At 35.1% G+C, this 19,552-nt stretch overlaps 1 pseudogene; it reads left to right on the forward strand.

The window, feature by feature from the left end:
* Nucleotides 1-3,130: 3,130 nt before the first annotated feature.
* On the forward strand, nt 3,131-16,804 carry LOC123254481 (annotated as a pseudogene).
* Nucleotides 16,805-19,552: the final 2,748 nt, after the last annotated feature.

The raw sequence follows: 19,552 nt of genomic DNA on the forward strand, positions 1-19,552 counted from the left end.
AGCTACACAATCGATCAGATTTCAAAAGATACAATTAACCCAAATATAAGAGCCTATCATTTTTCAATGTTTTTCAAAGGTATATTTGACATGTTCTCTAGGTTACGGGGTTAATAAAACAGTCCAGTGTAATGGGACGTGTCAGCCTTCTCTTGGAAGGTAACTTTTCTATATTTCATCCATTGTTCTCCCTATTTTAGCATTCTGGCTCAGGGATTAGGGGAGGCTTGGAAATAGTCCTGGCCTGCTATTATGCAAGCTCCTGTACATGGGAGTGAAAAATCCAAGTAGAGTTTTGTTGAGGCTTTAAAATATTATGAAGTGACTTTTTAAAGGAAATTTCTGTATCATTACATGTAAGGGTGGGGATTTCCTGGGAATCTATAAAGACTCTAGTAATAGCCTTTATTGTTATTCTGTATTTCCCTGGGGTAGAATAAGGTTATTGATCATTATAATTCCAATAATAGAGTGTATTAGTAAGGGAGGAGTCACACGGGGGACTCTGAGTGGATATTTCCATCCTTCCTTAGGTGGCCATGCAATCTTTGAGGTTCCACCTGTGACCATGTCAGACAGGTTGGATTTGATGGCTCCTGGTAATGGAGGGAAATACAGATATAACAGTTATAACATAATGTTCAAGAAAAAGTTAATCAAATTACAAGAAGAAATAGATAGCAGAAGTATATCAAAGCAGTTCTTTAATGTAGCACTTTAACACCGAGAAGAATCTGATATAAAAAAGAAGAATCTGAAAAGAACCTTAGAAAAGATGGAGATAGGAGATCTCTAGTGATTATTCAATGGAACAGAAAGAGATTATAAAATTTTTCAATTTTGCACATCATCTTTACAAAAACTGATCATGTATCAGGACACAAAAAATTCTGAAATGCAGAGAAGCAAAAATACTAAGTATATCTTTTAATAAAGATGTAATAAAATTATTTTGAAGTGCCATTAAATAAAGGATTAAAAATTAATTGAACACTAAAAGATTTAATCCTAAAGAATGGGGCAGATAGGATGCTCAGTGGATGGAGAGCTAGGCCTGTAGAAGTGGAGGTCCTGGGTTCAAATCTAGCCTTAGTAGTGTGACTCTGGGCCAGCCACTAAAACTCAATTGACTAGTCCTTACTCCTCTTCTACTTTGGAACCAATATTTAGTATTGATTCTATGACAGAACAGGGTTTTTTAAAAAATCCTAAAGACTATAAGTCAAAGTCATAGAACCAATAGAAAACTTTGTCAAGGAAAATGATGGCTTTGAAAAATTATACCAAAATTTGTGAGATATAGTCAAATCTGTCCTCAATATCTATGAATATTTTCAAAAACAACAATAAAACAACCAACCAATAAGCAAATTGAGGGTTCAATTTCTTAAAGCAGGAAAAACAAAAAACCAATATTCCAGTTAAATAGCAAGCTTGGAATTCTGAAAATGAAACAAGAACTTAATGAAATCAAGAGCAAAAAATTTCTCATTATATTGATAAATATGTCATAACTATTTTTAAAAATTAATAAAATTAGTTAAATGCTAATCTGATTTTTTCTTTAAAAAAAGACCAAATTCAATTTGGAACTATGCCCAAAGAGCTCTAAAAGACTGCCTGCCCTTCCATCCAGCCATGCCATTGCTGGGTTTATACCCCAAAGACATCAAAGATAAAAAGACTTGTACAAAAATATTTATAGCCCCACTTTTTGTGGTGGCAAAAAACTGGAAAACAAGGGTATGCCCTTCAATTGGGGAATGGCTGAACAAACTGAGGTATATGCTAGTGATGGAATACTATTATGTTCAAAGGAATAATAAACTGGAGAAATTCCACGTGAACTGGAATGACCTCTAGGAATTAATGCAGAGTGAAAGGAGCAGAGCCAGAAGAACATTGTACACAGAGACTGATACACTGTGGTAAAATTGAATGTAATGGACTTCTGTACCGGCAGCAATGCAACGATCCAGGACAATTCTGAGGGATTAATGGAAAAGAATGCTCTCCACATTCAGAGGAAGAACTACAGGAGTGGAAACACAGAAGAAAAAACAACTGCTTATAAAAGGACCAAATTGTTAATATAAAAAAATAAGCAGAGCATTCATTACAATTGAAAATGAAATATATGAACTATCAGAAACTATTTTGTGCAATTAATTCCTTGTGAATAAAAATGACAATAGAGAAAATGAATATTTATTAAAAATATAAATATTAATATAAGAGATTACCTAATTGAAAATCAGAATTAAATGCCTTAAATTAAGTCTCAATGAAAGTCCAAGATGGAACCAGATGTATTTCTAAATAAATTTCATGAAATACTCAAAGGAATGATAAATTCTTATGTTTCATAATATATTTATAAAAATCAGAAAATAAACATGGACTTTCCTTCCTTTTCTGATTTTTATAAACAAATTATGGTCTTGACACAAACCAGTGAAAAACAATGCAAAGAAAGAAAACAAAAGACCAAAAAACTTAAGGAATGTCAACATTAAAAAAAAGTTGATAAAGAGGCTAGAGCAATATATTAAGAATACTATATGTTAATACACAGCTGAATTTGTGCCAAAAATGCAAGGTGGTTAAATATAAGAAAAACTGTGACAGGCTATATTAATAACTAAAATTAGTTAAAACCCATTATACCAATGGCAGCTAAATGATACAGTGGATAGAATGCCAGGCCTGGAATTGGGAAGTCCTGAGTTCAAACTTGACCACACTTTCTAGCTGGGTGATCCTGAGTCAGTCAATTGATCCTCTTTGTCTCAGTTTCCTTTGGTGTAAAATGAGCTAAAGTAGGAAATGGCAAACAACAGAGGAGGAATCTCTGACTAATGTTAAATTGGAAGATTGGAGAAGGGTTCTTGCAGAAAGTCAGATTTTGTATTTCATCCTGGAGGTTAACAGGTAGCCATTGAAGTTCATTGAGTCTGTGTGGGCAGATGTAAAAGGGTCAGAAAGGTAAAGTAGTACCACAAGGGGTTAATTAAGAGTATGTGGCTGGAAGTCACGAGGTCAAATCAGAGCTTTAGGAAGATTACTTTGGCATCTGAGTGGAGAGTGGACTGGAGTAAAGATGGGGTAGGGAAGATCTCCCAGGCAGGAGATGGTGGACCAGGGCCGCCCCCTGGTCAGCTGGAAGAGGGAAGATGTATTGAAGGTATAAGAATACCACTACCCGTCACTGGTCCCGTTTTAAATAGCTTTGCAGCCCCCTAGCGGAATTACAGTTTTTGTTCAATCTTTACATTTGGTGTATTCTCTTTTTTTACATTAAGGCCCCGGGAATCCGATTGTCCTTAACAAGTTAGAAAAATGGAGTTGTTTTAATTTAAATAAAATAAAAAAAAATGGGACGCTACGCTTGGGAAAATATTCTCAGAGGTGGGAGGAACCACGTTCGGCCTGGGACTCCCCATCCCCTCACTCTAGTAGGGTGGTGACGCCACCTGGACGGTGGGCGGGGCCACGTGCGGCGAGGTTGGGGCGTCTCGGCCAATCGCCACCTAGGCCGGAACTTCCGCATCTTATCGCGTTGTCTTGGTTTCCCCTCCTCTGTCAATAGAGTCTGCGAGAGCGGCTGGGGTCATGTGGGTCCCGTTAGGTCTCTGCGCTACTTTCCTTGAAACCAGACAGAACTGTTGGTTTGGAGAGGGAGAGGGGTCTTGGCGGCCTGAGCCTGGAGTCGGCGGCTGAACCCTGCGGCAGGTGGAGGCGGTGATACCTCGGTGCTCGGTGCCCTTCGGGGTCGCCCCCTGTATCGGGGCCTGCACGGTTCGCCCGCCGCCTGCGGCAGTAAGAAATTGCTCAAGAAATTTTCTTCGAAAACCAAGTAAATGGGACGGGGAAGGAGGCAGCTCGGTGGCGCGGTAGCTAGAGCGCTAACCCTCGTCCCCTGTTAATCTGGAGATCATGGGCAAACCCCTTCTCCCCCAGCCTCAGTTTCCTCCAGTACCTCAGTGGTTGTCGATTGTTTATTGTCTCTTGTGAAATAGAGATAACGGCAATATCCGCGCCTATTCTACGATTGAGGAAGTTCCATATATAGCTCTTTGCACACGTTAAAATGTCACATAAATTAGCTGTTAACATTTTGGAGAAGGGAAGATGTGAAGATGTGCCACCGGTGTCCTGAGACTGTTGTTGGAGTACTTTTGGAGCTCCACCTCTAGTGAGTTTATGATTATTCATGGATAGGGCGCCAGGCCTGGAGATGAGTGTTCTTTATTTCAATATATTGGCCTCAGATACTAGCTTTGTGACCCTGTGTGACTAGGTTATTGCCTAGCCCTTACCTCTTATGCCTTAGAATCAATATCGATTCTGGGACGCAAAGTAAGAGTTAAAAAAAAAGGAAGAAAGACTCATTAGCTCCTAGCTACTGAATCTCCCAAATCATAGGTGCCTCATTTTAAAGATGTAAGCAATCTCTCCTATTAACAGATGAGAAAACCTATGGTCAGAGGAAGTTAAGGAAGTTGCCCAGGGTCTCGCAGGTATTAGTGGTAGAGAAAATCGAAGTTGAATAATTTGACTCCTGACTCACTTGAATTTACTGTGCCCCAACTGTAGAGTAACAGCTGGCTTATTTGCTCATACAATTATGGCAATTATTAAGAGTAAGAAGAGGAAAATGCTCAGCAATGCTTAGGTGGTTGAGCACTCTGCCCAGTTAGGTTCCATGGAATCTTAGAGCTGGAAAGAATCTTCAAAGATTATGCCCAGCCCTCTCATTTGAGGAGAGTAAGCAAGTATGGGTATGCCAGATAATGATTTGTCAGGCCCTCAAAAAAACATGTAAAATTTTGGGTAATAATGTGGGAAGCACTAAATTTTGAACACTTCTGGAAAACTGAAGTTTAATTGTTTAGGTTGTAAGATCTCACTAGGCAATATTGATAGATTAACCTGTAGTTTACAGATATACTGGGATTCTCCTATTAAAACTCTTTGTTCCTCTTCATATACTATATGAGATTAACAAAAGAATAGCATAAAACTTTATACCAGTAGTTCTCACATGTTGTTTCTATTCTGGGTACATTTTCAATAATTTTTAAGGGATCCTGTAAAGGGTCCAGAGACTGAAAAGGTTGAGAATCTCTGCTTTTTGCTATAAACATTGACCTCTGCTAACGGAGTTATGAACTTTTCATTTCCTCAACCACCCTAAAAGAATATGGCATTTTTGCTTTTAAGATTTCAGCATTGTGGGGCAGCTGGGTAGCTCAGTGGATTGAGAGTCAGGCCTAGAGACAGGAGGTCCTAGGTTCAAATTCGGCCTCAGCCACTTCCCAGCTGTGTGACCCTGGGCAAGTCACTTGACCCCCATTGTCCACCCTTACCACTCTTCCACCTATAAGCCAATACACAGAAGTTAAGGGTTTAAAAAAAAAAAAAGATTTCAACATTGTTAGAGTAGTCTGAAGGAAGATAAATTTTGTACTTCGTACTTGAAATCATCCAAAATATAATTGATGGTATAGAAAGATTATGTACTAGTTGTTTCTAAATGATCTTAATTTTAATATCTCCTAAACCGTATAATTGTTGGGCATTGAAAATGAGCATTTGACTTTGCTTTAATAAACACATTTGTGGTAATTAGAAGTCAATAGGGTTGGTCAATTTGAAAAGCTAGACCTTATATTTAGGAGAAAATGGTTGACTATGTCTGCCCCTGGGCTGACATGAGGGATAGTTTGGGAGCCACTTTAGAACCAGTTGGTTTGAGATAAATCAGTCTTTTGAATTGTCCCATCTCTGAAATATGGTTCCTGCTACTATTCTGATCCAGCTTCCTAGAAGTAGTAATTGTGTCATTGTTGTCAATATTAACATTCTGAAAATATCTCTAGGACAATAGGATATTTGCTGTATTGGCATTGGTTCTGCCAGAGATTATATCCCATTCATTTTTTTCAAGAGAATATTTCTATTGAGTCAAAAATCCCCTGTCATTTTAAACTTGACATTTTGTAAATCTTATTAATGAGATAGTAGGCCTCACATGGCCATGGATTTTAGATTCTTACTTGGTTTTTAGTAATAATAAAAAGGTGTGTGGTTGCATTTAAAAAAAAAATACTATCACACAACTACTAATGCGACTAACTTTTTAAATTTTTATGAATAGAACCCAGATACTTTTGGATAATTTGGAGGAGAGGTTCTTGGGAATTTTTTCTGCCTTTGTACAGTTAAACAGGACCAACATAAAAAATTGTCAAGACCTGAATTGACTTCATTTTCTTTACCCACTGCTAAGTAGTTTTTAATTAGATCCAATTCTAACTTTAGCTCTTTCATTATATAGCTGTGGTGTCCAGACTTCTCAAGAGTCTAGTTAAACAGTCATAACTTTTTTATTCAAGTTACTATGAAAGCAAATTTAATCTTTCTCTTTTCCTCACAGAAAGAAGTTCTGGTATGAAAGCCCTTCCCTAGGACCTTACCCTGTAAGTAAAAGATGCTGGGGATAGTATAATTTTAGTCCTAAAGTCTTTTTCTAAATGAGCCTGGGCACATTTGTAAGTGTATAGTATTTTCATTCTGATGCAAGGTTAGAGAGAAGGTGTATTCATTAGAGTAAGATCTTCAAGGGTTGCCAGTCATTACTATATTACCTACTTGCCTCTTTTACAGGACAAGAGTATCTTTATGTAAGAAGGACTAGTTGTCATAGCAAATGGAAGATGAAAAAAAATTTTTTTTTTTTTTGCTGAGAACACAGGATTATTCACTTGCACTGTTTTCTGTAATTTATGTTCCTAGTGTTCAATTAAGTGAAAATGACTGATTGAATTTATAGGTGCTTCAAATATAATCATTGCACATAAAAATCTATATAGACTGCTAATGAATTTAGATTTACAAAAATTTATGTAAAAGCATTGGTGAATGCTTTTATCTAAAGAGAATCAAAGAAGTCATTAGTAAAAGAAGCAGTTAGCATTTTCTCACTGAAAGCGAAGACAACTCAATATGGTTTTTGTGGGCTATTTTACATTTAGGGAGGTGGCCAGGTGCCATTTGAGCATTCCTTGATATCCTTTCCTTTAAATTTAATAGGTATTTAATGTACTAAGATGTTAGTCATTTTTAACTTGTGTGTTCTTTTTCTCTTTGAATACTCACAACCCATCCTGCTGGGAAAGTCTAATGAAACATGCTTCAAAGAAGACCAGGAAAGAAGACAGCATACGCAAAAAAAAAAAAAGGCATTCTTTATCAAGCATTGTCAGCCCTGATGTGTACCTTTGAAGTGAATCAAGATATCTATGATCTGAATTTGGAATTTTCAAAGGTAAACCACAGTGGCCACAGTTTCTGAAAAATTGTGCTGATGAAGTTTCAGAACTTGCTTCAATTATGCATTAGGAGTCTTCTCATATTGACAGTTACCAATTCATGCCCAAAGACTGTAGTTGCAGGGGTAGCATTAAAACTTTTCATTTCAAAAAGCTAAAAGAAAATTAGAATATGTAGATGTAGGCAAATTTCTAAGTAGAAAAACAGAATATCAGAAGGTGTAAGAAAGAAGTAAGTCAGATTTTGTTTTTTTAAATCCAAGTAAACTCTTTTTTGTGGGCAGATAGGTGGCAGAATGGATAGAGTATTGGGTGTGGAGTCAGGAAGATTTGAGTTCAAATGTGAACTAAGACATCTAAGTAACTAGCTGTGGTAACCCTGGGCAAGTCACTTAACCCTGTTTGCCTCAGTTTCCTCATCTATAAAATAAGCTGAAGAAGGAAATGGCAAACCACTCCTATATCTTTGTCAAGAAAAACCAAAAGAGGTTAGAAAGAGTTTGATACAACTGAAATGGACTAAACAAGAACAAAAACAAACTATTCCTCCCATCATTTTAAAGTGAATTCACCCCTAACAGAAAGGAGAGTCCCATACATAGTATTATATGAGAGTGGGATCCCTAGGAATAAAGGAGTAAGTGTGTAGAATTGGGGTGTTTGCTAAGTTGGGAGGAGTTAAATACTACTTTTTGTTACTTATTGCATGAAACTTTTTTGTATACACAAAGCTTAGGAGAAAAAAACCTGATTAAATAATTTTTGGGGGGTTGGTGGTATTTCAGGTATCCTTTGCTTCAAATTTCTCAGTCTGTTGTGTATATTGGAAGACACCCTCTCTGCTGAGCAGAATGATCACATAGAAGCAGTTTTACAGAAGAGCGCTTCACATATCAGGTGCTACCATTTTGCTTTCTAAATAATTCTTGCATTATAGTTTTCATAGTGTATACCAAAACATCCCAGTTTTTTGTTTGTAGTTAAATTATCTTAAATTTTTCCTCATTAATTACATTCTCTTTTGTGGAAAGTATTAAGTAGTTTTCTAGGAAATTCATAGCATATTTTGGCATTCCACCAAAAAATACCTTTTTTATTTAGTGGTTTCAAAACATTATTTTCTTCAGACTTAAAGTATACAAATAAAACTTTATTAATTGGAACCTATTTCAATTAAATATTTAATAAAAACCTATCATGTATGATTTGAGGAAGAAGCAGAGTTTAGATAAAATAAAGTCTTTCTCAGCCCAACTAACTGGTTACTTCATCAGAAATTCCCAATTTTTTACTGTACTTTTAGGTGAAAGATGTAAATTTCAAGAACATAAGCTTATAGAGAGGATTTAGTTTTTTAAAAAATAACTTCTAGGTAACATCCTAGATTAAGCACACATTTTTGCCCTATCTTCTATATCTATACTAAAATACCATAAAAATTGGTGTATAGGATGATGATTTTGAAGGTATTACATAATTCTGAACCATAAATTCCAAAAGGGTTAAATTATATTCTCCATAATAATAAATGAAGGAATATACAGTCACATTTTATTCACATATTTTCTAAAATTAATATTTTATTGATGTTCAACTCCAGTTGGAACATTTCCTGCATAACAATAATTTAGTATAGCTAAACAAAATAATACATATCCACACAATCGTCATATCTGAAAATATATGTCTTATTCTGCACCTATAATCTATCACCTCTGGCAAGAGGAATAAAGCATACTTTGCTGTTAGTGCTCTGAAGTCACAAATGGTTTAATAGTATTTTCTTTTACATTATTGTGATAATTGTGTAAATTGTTTTTCTGATTTTGCTCATTTCACCCAGAATGGTACGAAGTACCATGGAGACATATTAAAACTTAAAATATCTAAAATTGAACTCAGTACCTTATCTTCCTTCCTTTCCCAAATTTCACTATATATGACTAAAATAATAAAAATAACAAAATGACAAAAAATGAATAAATAATAAATAATAAGAAGAAATAAATCTTCTTTCTCTCCTAGGTTTATCTCCTTATGCATTATTCTGGACTCCTTGCTGTCCTTCATACCACATGTATAATCAGTCACTAGTCTTTGCATTTTTTTCTCATTATCTCTCATATGCAACTTCTTTCTGCACATACAGTGACCATCTTAGCTTAGACTCTTTTCACTTCTTGACTGTAATACTACAATAGTCCCCTAATTGTTCTCCCTGCTTCAGCTCTCTCGTTCCTCTAGTCCATTATAAAATGCATAAATTCTTTATGCATAAATCTGGTCACTTGACTCACCTGCTCAGTCAGTTCTAGCAGCTTCCTCTAGCATGCCTTTGGTTGGCTTTTAAAGGCCTAGACATCCTGACTTTAACTTGTCTTTCCAGTCTCATTTTTAGTTTCTCTCCTCTCTCTCTCTCTCTCCTCCTTCACTCTGTTCCTCACACAATGCATTCCATCTTCTATCTCATTGTCTTTGCAGGGCCATCCCCCATGCCTGGAATGTACTCTTTCTAAATTTACTACTACTTCATAGAGTCACCCTCTTCCTTGAAGATATAGCTTAAGCACTGTCTTCTATAGGAAACCCTTCCTGGCTCCCTCCTTCTCTCCTTCCCAAACTTTTGTTGCCATTTAGTTGTCAAAAATATAAATATATACAAAATAGTTAAGCACAAAACAGTCTGGGAGAGACTACTTTGTACTTAACTACTTTGAATATATTTGTACCTTTTAACTTCATTCATATATATATATACATATAAATATATATATATATACACATATGTATGTTTTCCTATTTACTTGTGTCTTCTGTAAAAATGTAAGCACCTTAAGAGTAGGGACTGTTTTGTTCTTTATACTTGATTCCTCAGAGCCCAACACAACACCTTGTGCATGTAAATACTATTAAATGTGTCTTCCACTATGTAAATACTTGGTAAATTTAGTACTTTGTGATATGTTTATTAATTCCTCTGACATTTCTTAAAACACTTTTCTTTGTTTCCAGTTCTTTGATACTACAAAAAGTGCTTTTACAAATATATATGTGTGTGTGTGTGTATTTTTTTTTAATCTTTCCCTCTTACCTTCTTGTATTATATGCTGGTAATGCTGGATCAAAAAGTATCCATAACTTGGTGATTTTTCTGGTATAATTCCAAATTATTTTCCAGAATTGCCATAGCAATAGACAGCTCTACCTCAATGCATTAATGGACCTGTCTTTCCACAACATCCTCATTATTTACCATTTTCATCTTTTATTGTCTTGGATCATTCATATAATTATTAAAAGATTGGATTTCTTCTTTTGAAAACAGCCCTATCCTCTCCTTTGGCCATTTATCTATCGGGGAATGGCTGTATAAAGGACAACCTGACACAGGACTTGTATTCTTAACCACAATTTCCTTATCTGTAAGATAAAGTTCATAATAGTATCTACCTCATAGGTTTGTTTGTGTCTCAAGATAATATAGGTAACATACTTAACATTAAAGCTCTACATGAATGTTAGCTATTATATATTGGTACCACTTCCCTATATATTATATATTGAACATGAGACCTTTTTCAGAAATAGCTTTAGTGAACATTTTTTGCCATTTCACAGTTTCTTAATTGTAGTTTCTATGCAAAATTAAAAAAAACTAATAAAAATTATTTTATCTTTTGATTACCTCTGTCCTTTGGGTGAAAAATTTTGTACTAGCCATGGCTGTGCAAAGTACCCCCTTGTCTCTACTCGTTGTGTGTGTGTGTGTGTGTGTGTGTGTGTGTGTGTGTGTGTTTATGGTATGACTTCTAATATTTAGGTTTTGCCTCCCTTGAAACTTACCATTTCATATTGTGGAAGATGTTGCACTAAATCTCTTTTCTGCCAGACAGAGTTTTCCCACCAATTATTGTCATCATCTTAACACTAGTTTGTAATTTTGGTTTTCTGGAACACAAGACTATTCTGTTAAGTTGCTTCTAGGTCTTCTTTATCTAATTTGTATTTTAGGAAGATTTTTAAAAAATGCAGTTCATCTTAAATTAACCCTGACATAATTCATTTATCCATAATGTCTCATTCTTTTGACTCAGTAATTCTGCCATTATGCATACAGTCCAAGGAAGCCAACAATAGTAAACAAGTCTAACATATTCCAGCATTCTAGCAGCACTTGTTTATGGTAACAATAACTCAAAATAAGACCTGATGAATGGCTGGAAAATCTGTTATGAGAATCTAATTTAATATTATTGGACCACAAAAAATGATAAATATGGAGAATTTAAAGAAACATGGAAATATTTTATGAACTGATAAATAATGATGAAATAAGTAGAATCAAGAGATAATGTTCACAGTGACTACAACAAAGCAGATCACTAAAAAGTGACCTGAGTAATTAACCCCTGAAGAGCTTGGTGAATACATAGCTTCCTACCTATGACAAAGAACCAAGAAACCTATAGAACAGAATATTGCAAGTATTATAAGATGTGGTCATTGTATTAGATCTTTTTGGTTGTTTCTTAGTGAATATTTCTCTAGTGAATATTTAATCTAGAGTAGGGGCAATTGACAAAAGGCATCAATTAAATTATTTAAAGAAAAAGAATATTCCTTTTCTCAAACTTTTGAATACTTGAGTTTTATTTTATTGTAAAGACTATATTATATCCTTGAGCACTAAGGAATTCCATTTTCATGTATATGCTCTCACTACAAATTTAAATATCACCGTATATGAAAGCTAAACCTATATTATATAAAATTTTTGTCAGATATGATACTTTGCAGTACTCTTATATGTGTAATAACAACCGGATAGGGAATGATAACCTGGAGTATAGGGAATTCTCTGATGAAGAAAGTCCCTTTATAAATCTAGATTAACACCTTCTTTGCCACATTAGTCTTAGAAAATTGCCTGGAGCACTAAGAGGATAAGTGAATTGCCTGAGGTCACACAAGCAGTTTATGTCTGAAATAGGACTTGAACTCATGTCTTCCTGGTTCTGAGATCTGCTTTCTATATAATGCCATATACTACCTCTCTATAATAATAGGTAACAATTTTATAGCACCTGAAGGTTTGCAAAGCACTTTACATATATGATCTCATTTCATTAGTAGTAATAGGGTAAAGTGTCAGAAGACCTAGATTCAGAATCCTACTTATTCAACAGATATTTATTAAACTCCTACCATGTACAAAGTGCAAAGCACAAAGTAATATCCCGAACACTGAATCAAAAGGCACAGTTGATGAGAACGCTTACAAATTTTATGTAGGGGCTACAGTGCATAGGGTGCTACCACAGAAACTATCTTTGTGACCCTGGGTAAGTCACTTAACCTCTTCAACTATAAAATGAAGTTAACAATAGCACTTACCTCACAGGATTATTGTGATAATCAAATGAGATATTTGTAAAACACTGAGCACAGTGCCTAGACCATTGTAGACCCTTATTAAATGCTTGTTTTCTTTCTTCCTTAATATAAATCAGTATTCAGAACATGCCTTTCACCCTACAGTTGAATATGGTTTTGAAAATGATCTTTGATATGTCCTTGCTTTATTAGTTACTTTACCTCTCTGAGTCTCAGTTTCCACATTTATAAAATGAGAATAATATTTGCACTACTTGTGCCACAGAATTGTTTTAAGGAAAGATTTTGAAAACCTTAAAATATACAAAGGGAGTTTTTGTTATGAAAGTACTTTTAAGGGGCCTAATTTAAAAAAAAAAACAAGCTAGTGTGATTATTACTCTACAGTGCAATCTTTTTTCTTATGTCACAGTGAGCTGCTGGAGACTTTTTTAGGTTGACATTTTAGTTCTAGGTTAGATTTCTAAACTAGTTTCTTGCCACTGATTGTAAAGTCATAATGTGTTTTTATTTTAACACCATCACACCTCTCCAGTAAATGTCATGTTAAAGCTGAGTAAATCTTTGGGCCTTCTGTTCTTTTTAGGCATCTTTTAATTACTCATCAGGTGCTAAGAAATGTTCCTCCTATAGTATTTATTCGGAACAAAGAAAGTGCAACAATAGCAGAGGTAAGTAAGACTTGACATCTAATGCTATATATAAATAACATTAGGTTGCCAGGTTAAATTTTATTTTGGCAGATACATTATTCCCCTTGCTAGGAAAATGTAGTAGAGTGATTTTTCATTCTTATTTTAGAAAAGGACTTAAATTACAGGGACATAAAACTTGATATGAACATGTTGAAAGAATATGAAATTGAATCTATTGTTAATTAAATTATTATCCCCAAACTGCTTTGCTTTCTCCACTTGAAAAAATGTAAACTCTCACCCAAACCCATTTTAGTATAACAAGATACTATTAATTTCCTATTCTAGTTTTGAAAGGGTCTAGTTATTTAGTAACATGTTATTATTCAGTTATTAGTTATATAATATTAGTTATCTAGTACCATATTCTATTGATTGTGGATCTGGGCTTTCATTGGTATGGATGTTTCTTCCATTTACACAGAATCCATTTCCTTTATAACTTAATAGATAGTCTTTAAAAGTTGCTGTAGTGGAAAATTCAGCTGATCTTTATCCATCACATACATGAACTATCATCACCAGCCCTGTATTTGAAGTCTTTCTAGCTTGTTAGGACCGTCCAAAATTTGTGCTCCACTAGTTTACCCTTGGAGAAACCCAGGGTTAGTTGAAATTAGACATGTCAAGATATGGCCTCCAAATAGGGCTTTTGTACAATTTGATTATTGCAAATGAAATAAATCTTCTAAATATTTTTAAATCCATAGTCATAAAAGTCCCTACAACATTATTTGGAGAGAAAATTTTTATGAAATGTGCTTTTCCTAAGAAATGGAATCTGATGGTTAGTTTGGCATTTGATAAATAATGATGAGATATTGATCTATTTCAGACATTTTCTACTTTTAGAAGCAATAAATTAATGGAGAATGTCTCTTAAGGTTGCTGTTTGTGTTCCTTTTAGTCAATTAATTCCTCAGTTTTAGGTCAAGGCTACATGGCAGGTTGTCGATGATGCTCTCACATAAAAATCATTTTGATGCTTCTGTAGTCATTCACTTGCATTGCTTCTTTTACAAGCTTTTCAACAGTCTTTCAACCTATAAGAGAAGATTGGGCAATGTTATGAAAAGGAAGATTTAATAAGAGTATTTGAAGCATTTTTCAAAAATACTTTTAATACCCAAGAGAAATACTTAGGGAAATTAATCAAAGCTGCATGTGAAAATCAGTCCAAATAATTCAGCACTTAAGAAAAAATCCTAAGTTGTCAAACAGTAAACATTTATCAAGTGCCTACTATGTGCCAAAGAATTGAGGAAATGGTTTTAAAAGGTGGCTATTCCTTAAAATACTGTATAGTGAAGTATAGAAAGAACCATGTAAATTGAAATTTTAAGATCAGCACTTGAGACCATATTAGGCATAACAGCATTAGTAAAATTTGTAAATATAATTTTAGATAATCTTCATATGATTTTTTAAAATTTAAAATAACCTGAGAAGAGGTCAGATAGTGCAGGTATCAAAAGTATAAGGATCTCCATTTTGATGATGAAGAAACTGAGACTTTAGAGATGAAGTAATATATCCAAAGTGATGTAGCCAAATCATGGAATCCTAGTTATGTGGAATTGACCTCAATTATCTTGTCCAATCCATACCTAAACAAGAATATCTCTTACAGCATCCCTTTGGAATTGTTGCCTGATCTCCAGAGCAGCCCATTTTCCTTTTGGACAACTCGTATTTTTAAAATAATTTTTATATTTATGTTAAATCTAAACCTTCCTTTCAGCAACACATGCTTATTATTCTTTTGACTCTGAGACCAAACAAACAATTCTAATCCTTTGTCCATAGGAAAGCCTTTTAGACACATGAAAATATCTAGTCCCTTCAAGTTCCTTCTAAATTTTCTTTAGGATAAGCGTTCCCTATTCTTTCATTCAATCCTTCTGTTTTCCTATGACATGGCCTATTCTCCCTTCTTAGTCACCCATTTTTGGGCATTTCATCCTGTCTTTAAGTATGGTACTTAGATTTGAATATAATATTCCATGTGTTTTGAGACCTGTAAGGTACAGAAAGAAGGATTATCATATCTCTTCTGCTGGGGACTGTGCTTCTCCAAGGGTATCGAAGGAGCTTTTGCTTTCTTTGCTGCCTTATTATATTTGACTCACTGAACTTGCAGTCCATTAAACTTTCCTATCTATTTCAGACTAATTATTCTTCCATCTTGAACTTGTGTTTTTTTTTAACTGAAGCACAGGACTTTATATTAAATTTCATCTCATCATAGATTACCATACTAAACAACATAGGACCCAGCAGATCCCGGGGCACTTTATTATCAATTTTTCAAATTGACATTGGATTGTTGGTGAATATTCTTTTTGTTGCATTATTCTCCCTCCCCCTGCCATATATAAAATAATATAATGTATATATCCCCCAGTCCATATATCTCCACTTTGTCACTAGGATAGCAGATGACAAGTTGTCAAACTCTTTGCCAGAATCTAGGTATAAGTAGATGAGATTTTTTTTTGTCATGACCTACCTGTTCTTTATGAAGCCAGGCTTCAAACCCTTCCTTTAATAATTTGTGTTACAAGTTTGTCAGAAATTGAAGTTCAGCTTAACAGGCTATGATATACAGACTTAATTTTATCCCTCCTTAAAAAAAATTAGAACATTTGTCCTTTTCTTCCTGCACCTTTCCCATAATCTTTCATATTTCTAAGATTACTGATAGTCATTCAGCAGTCACATGTGTCAGTGCTTTCAGAACCCTTTATATAGGTTCTCTACTACGTCCACTCCTAATTCTTTAGATTTTTCTATTTCCTTATTAATAATCTATCCTACCCTGCTGATGTCTTCAGTCCTTTGGTCTCTTTGATTTATGAATTCCTGCTTGGGGCTGTCATTTAAGGAAGCACCCAGACCATCTGTTCTCACTTCTCTCCTGCTTCCACTCCTGATTCTCCAGATTTTTCTACCTTGTCCCCACTTTTTTTTTACTTACCTTTCCTTTCCACTTTTATAAATTTTCTTCCCCCATTGAAACACAAAGTAAAATAATAGAAAGTAGTTCTGCCTTCTCTCCATTGCCTTGTTTTCATCATCCCTTCTACTTCAAGCAGAAGTACTGACCCTGCTTTGATCTTCCTTTTAAATGAAACAACAAAAAAACCACTTTGGTTTTTTTCAGTTTTTTTTTTCAGTTAGTAGAGTGAATTAGTCTTAGGTGTATTAGTAATATTCTATTTGCCAATGTTGAAACCAAGACTTGAACCTAGGCCTCAGGTGTAGATGGTAACAAAATGTAGTTGACTATTTTAATTTATTTTTCAGATTAATCGGTTACTGGAAATTGCTGATTTTGGACCCCCTGATGAAAAAGATTTGATACAAAGTGATTTAAGGTAAATAGCCTAATATTTCCTCTCATTCTTAGCCTCAGATTAAGGTTGCTTTTACATGGACATGTTCTGTATGTGAAATTCCTAGCACATTATATATTCTATTGTGCTAGAATCAGAACCAAAAAAACTAGTTTACTCATTTGTCAATTTTAGAAACTTTTCCAGGCTTATTTTATACGATCTTCTTGATCTATATGATTTAATAAGATCTTGATCTTGATAACTTTGTTACATTTACTTTTGATTTTTTGCTATGGTATTCATTCCATCTACATTGTTGTATTTACTGTGTCTCTTGTTTTCTTGGCTCTGCTTTTACTCTGCATCAATTTATAGACCTTTCCTTGCTTTATTCATCACATTCAGTATTTCTTATATGGATGAGTAAACAGAAGTGTAATTCTTTATTTTAATTGCTTTTTTCTGCTGTTGTCATTGGCAGAATTATTTACAAACCAGCTTTTCAAATAGCTACTTGTTCTATGGGGGTAATGATTCATATCAACTACCATTGAAGAATGTTGATGTCATTTAATTCCCTGTTTTATTACTTATCCCTCAGTGGTAAGGAAAACACAGAGAACATCTTGTTGTCTTAAATGTTGACATTTATATGCGAAAAGCTAAACACCAGAGGGTTGGCCCACAAAATCTCTGCTCTTTTGGTCTACAGAAACTGACGCATCTTATCTACTAAGGTATAGAGCAGTTTTAAATAGGTTTGATGGAGGTAGTACCGTAAAGTTATTGAATCATAGATTTAGAACTGGAAGTCATGTCCAGATGCCACCTATCTAGTCTAGTTCCCTCATTTTACCAATAAGGAAATCCAGGGACAAGGCAATTAGTATTAATTACCTGCCCAAGGTCATGTAGTAGTAACTGAAAAGTCAGGATTTGAGCTCCAGGCCTTATGACTCCAAATCCAGTATTCTTTCTACTATATCAAAGTACATTTAAGTATTGGTTTATTGTTTTTAAGCTTTTAGAAAATGTGTTTATTCAAATGGTATAGTAGTCACAAAATATTACTTCCACATATCCATGAGGGATAGGGTAGGGAGAGTGGACACAAACTTATAGGACAAGTGAGGAACAATCATTTATTAAGTGCTTACTTGCTTTGTGTCCTAGGCACTGTGCTAAGCTCTAGAGATAAAAATGCAAGCAAAAAAGAAAGTCTCTGTTTTCAGGGAGTTTGGATTCTCATGGAAGAAGACAACACATAAAAAGGATCTGAAAATTGGGGTTTGGTGGATGTAGAAAGGAGAGAGTAGAGGAAAAAGGGATGAATCTATAGAGGAGAATGGCAGTGTGGCTGAAAAGTCCAGAAAGCCAGAACAAAGCCAGGAGAAGAATGAAAGAAGCCTAGTCTGGGCTCCTCTCCCAAAAGGTGACCCTAGAAAGAATTCACTGAAGGAAACAGGAGACTTCAGGGTCAGAGGTATGTTTCAGGGTAGATGAGGGAATTTCCAAGGTCAGAAGGAAACTGAGGCATGAGGGCAAAGTCCGAAGAGTCAGAAGTGGAGCCAGGAGAGGAAACACTGGTAGGGAACCTAGGATAAGGCACCTCACAACTCGAGATCAGCAGGGCCTCTATCTTCTTTCTCCAGGGAATCCTTACAAAGGACATTACACAGTTGATCTTATTCCATATGGATAATAAATTACTTTAAACCATATTCCAAACATTTTCCTTTCAAAGAGGTTGTTATTAATGATCTCCAGGGAAAGGAGTAAAGTACCCATTCCTTCCTTTCTTCTGAATTTTCCAGGACTAAAGAGAAATAGGATTTTATAATACTAGTAGCTTCATTATAGAGCTTGTTGTGAAAGATATTTTTAATGGCATCATTAAAGTGATTCCAGTGGATCTGAGCTCTGTCATAGTGTTTTCTGATTTAAAAAGTATGGTTTTTCAATCAATTCATGACATTTATATTAAAAATGATACTGACTTTTATATGCTGTTGTAAGTTAAGGTACTTTGTAGCTGAAGATGTAAACAAAGCAATACCAGCTGGCTTCCCATGATATGTTAATTACTTGTTACAATACTTTTTATGAGTACCAAATGAAGAGAAAGGAAAGTAAGCAACCATGTGCTAGAGTTCTACATCCAAGGATTTTTCAAAATTTGTATTTATAGCTTTTGTTTTTACTTTATCGATGCATATGAAATGGCCTATCCTTATAATAAAGAAAAGAGAAATTAAGTTCTGCAAAATTAATCAATACATCAACCAAGTCTGACAGTATATATAGTATTTCATGCTTACTTAGTCCTCTGTCTCTTCATGGAAGAACAGGACGTGTATCTTCTAGTATAAAAGGGGCTAGTGCTGGGAGTTCCGGGTTAAGATGGCAGCAGAGTAAAGAGCAGCTGCTTGACATCTCCTAACCGAGGCATATAGGACTCCTCAGAGGGACATAAAAACAAATCCAAACGAACGAAGGGACCCCACAACAGGGCTCAGCATTGGAAGTACATGGAATCGGGGCATTTCCACGCTATAAAGAGGTGAAACAGCTCTCACTGGAGCGCGAACTGAGCAACCCCCTCCCCCACCCCCCACACCACCTATAGTGCCAAACCCAGCACACAGGAGTTGAAGCAGGTTTGGGGCACCCATTAAGTCATTGGCCGCTCCAGGGCCTGTTCCTGAGAGCAGCAAGACTTAAGACCCCAAGAGGCTAAAGAACACGCATGGACTTTGAACACAGACTATGAGCGCAGGCACGGGTAAATGCA

Source organism: Gracilinanus agilis, chromosome 1 (assembly GCF_016433145.1).
Source record: "Gracilinanus agilis isolate LMUSP501 chromosome 1, AgileGrace, whole genome shotgun sequence".
NCBI classification, from domain to species: domain Eukaryota; kingdom Metazoa; phylum Chordata; class Mammalia; order Didelphimorphia; family Didelphidae; genus Gracilinanus; species Gracilinanus agilis.